We start from the raw sequence: 3,362 nt of genomic DNA on the forward strand, positions 1-3,362 counted from the left end.
CAATACATACAACTTTGCCGAAGACTGGTGTTGATCAGAAAATTCACTCAAAAGTAACAAATATTTGAATATTTACGTACCATTTTGGTATGGACAGCTGCCAAAATTGTATGGAGACTTGTATGGGTGAGCCAATGACGCAAAATAGCTTCTTTGATCATAAGAATGTCATTGCTTCGCTAGGAGACGAATTATTTTTTTTTTTCAAATTTATTTCCAATAAGATTATTTAGTTGCGTACCACGACTAATAAAAACGCACCCATTCCAAACATATATCACTGAACTGCCAGCAAAATCGCCCCCAAGTCGTCCCCTACCGCAAAGTTTTCCTTTGTTGACAATGTTTTCATTCGACTTGAAAAAATTAACCTCCACACACTGTCAACAATGCCATCAGTGGAATGAACACAATTTTTCCTTGCTTCCATGCAAACACTTTGTAAAATGCAGAGAGGTCTTTCTCCCTCATCTCACTCTTGAACCCCCCCCCCCCCCACCCTTTTGTCAAAACGTATATATGTCACGATTTAAATTAATATATGTGCCAGTGTGTTTTGTCATGCAAATGTGATTTACATTGTTTGTGCGCAGTCTTTTTTCCCGGGAAAAGCTCTCTGTTCCGTTTGGCTCCTCACTCGAACGTCAGCTTGGTGGAAATGTGATCCTTTGGTGACGCAGTTTGATTTTCAAAGTATGAATTGTTGATTTTGTTTTTCAGCGATGCTGATTTGCAAAAAAGACAAAATAAATTTCGTTCAATTTTCGTTTCCGTCAAAATTGGCGTTTACGTCAACCGTACATATTCCCTGTGATAATCTCGTCAGATCTGAATCGCAAAACGGGAACGACTGCTGGCTGAGAGCGTTCTCAGTATTACTTCGGCTTCATTTGCCTCATATGATGAAAACTCTCGGGGACATTAGCCCAAACTGGGGCAAGAGCTGCGGGTACAGGTCGTCGCGCTGCGCTGGCTTGACACAGGCAAGCCAGCGTCTTCTGTTTCGTCGTTGAACATGGTTTCATCGGAACGAGATGGAGAGACAGATTAACATTTATTTGGATTTTATAAATTGTTGAATTTATGGTACATACAAATTCAACAAAAAAATCAAGAGATGGAAAATCGGAAAAAAATCATTTAAAAAAACTCACTTTGAACCTTCCGTGTAGATTCAATTGCGTCACCACGGTGGTTTGGAAAGATGACATAATATTTGTGGAATTCGTTTCTTATGCAAATGAATATAGTACCAGATGAATCAAGATTCTCCGGAAGCTGCTCCACTCATCTCGTCTGTTGTTTGTAGATTTGATATTCTCTGTCAAATCAATTATTTATGTGTCAAAATGTTGATAGTAATTCTGTTCTCGAAAAAAAAATGAAAATTTGGGCAAAATTCATCTTGTGAAACAGTTTAAATTGATGCTTAAGATTTTCCAGAGAACAACCCTCATATGGTAAGGATCAAGAAATGCCTAATCTCATTGCCGCATACGGGGGCCCGGGTCCGGGAGTCATAATTTATCATGCTTTATGTATTCTAAGATATTAATTTGTGGCATGAATGATACGATATGTTTCCTCTGAATTCCTGCCGGATATGGCAATGCTCGCTCTAGAGAGTCCTGAAAATTTTATTTGAAAATTCATCCCAATCCGCAAACGGCTCATCGCGCTCTTCTAGCGTCTATCAATAATCCAATTAGTCAAACACAATTAGCACGATTAAGCTGTTCCCCCTCTCCCAAAATGCCTTAACCGCGTCAGCCATCGTAATTAATCAATTTCATTAGCGTTCGGGCAAAGTTTCATCATTAACTTCAATGTCAGCCATCCTCGCGTTCGACAAGTCTGCCAACAAGTGATGGTGAACTTTGGCAGCTTGACGGTTTTAATTTGAAAAAACTCAATTTCCTGCCGCAAATCTGCGCCAGAAATAGATCTGAAATTATTTCTGTTTAAGGCAAAGATGTCGCAGAAAATGCGACCAAAAAAGGTCAATGCATTACCGTCAACTATGCCATATTTATCGTGATTCAATGTATAATTTCAATTCGCTATATCTCAGCTCGATTCGGAGGATAAGGGAAAATCTCCGCAGTATCTTAAAATAAGTTTCGCTTGGATTTGGACGGGTAAAAGGTCTAGGATACGCTCTTAGCAAAAAATTTTGACAAATAGGGGGAAGCATTCAAAAATTATTAGGGTGCTCCTTGTCGATTTTTTTAAACGATTTTCGCAAATGCCACGTATTTATAACCGTTTTTGATCTGTTGCGCAAAACATTCTGAAAAATTATTTCAAAATATTATCAGCTGTAAGCTCTTTGGTTCGAGACCCAGACCGAGTTGATGTGAGAAAACCTGTCATGTTATACCTTTTTAGAAAAGTATTATAAAGACCTTTTAAGGGGTTACATAGATGTAGAAAACCACGAAATTTCATATTACAGAAAATTCACTAAATTTACTTAAAAGATGATTTTCAATAACTCCTGAATGTTTCACGAAGATATTTCATGACTGGACTGAATAAGAGACGATTTAAGTTCACAGTTTTGACGTTTTTTAATATGCAAAACATACAAATATTTTATCTTTTTTAAAATTAAGTTTTTGAAAATCGGTCTTCATCATGCACACAGGACCGGTCTTCACCAAAATTTTGAGCTGATTTAATCAAAGCAGTGTTGAGATAGATTGAGTTTTTTGAAACTGCTAACTTAAAAAAGCTATATCTCGGCAATGATACATCCAAAAGTCTTCTTATTTAATTTGATGATAGATGAAAATTAACATTTAAATGTCCTGCAAAAAATTATACAAAAGTTCCAATGTGTGCTCACACCAACCTCAGACATTTTTGACGATTTACATGCATGTAACCCCTTAAACGAGCCCAAAAAATTAGGATCTCATAATTCATTCAAAAGTTTTTAGCACTTTAAACACTTTTTTTAGGCCGAATCTCGACCCATTGTTGGATATGGAATCAAAAGACCTTTTCAACGAGTTCAAAACTTAGAAGATCTGATAAACCAATTAAAAGTTATGAGCACTTGAGTGTTATTGGCCAGATCTTACTATTTTTATGAAAAAGATTAGAGTGTAACAAAAAAGATTCGCAAAGATCTGGCCTACACGCCAGTGATGTTTTTGGTAAACGCATTCGTGGCCAAAGTGCCTCAAACATTGAAATATTTTAAAAAATCTTATTTTACGGGTTGAATCCCATTTAAAATACAAGGGCGGTGCACCAGCTCCTGTTATGTCCAATCAAGCTCATGGTTGGGATTCAGGCTCAGTACGCCCACTGAAACCAGCCCCTGAATGCCCGCCAAAAAGTCATTTTTGGTGGGC

This window comes from Culex pipiens, chromosome 3 (assembly GCF_016801865.2).
Source record: "Culex pipiens pallens isolate TS chromosome 3, TS_CPP_V2, whole genome shotgun sequence".
NCBI classification, from domain to species: domain Eukaryota; kingdom Metazoa; phylum Arthropoda; class Insecta; order Diptera; family Culicidae; genus Culex; species Culex pipiens.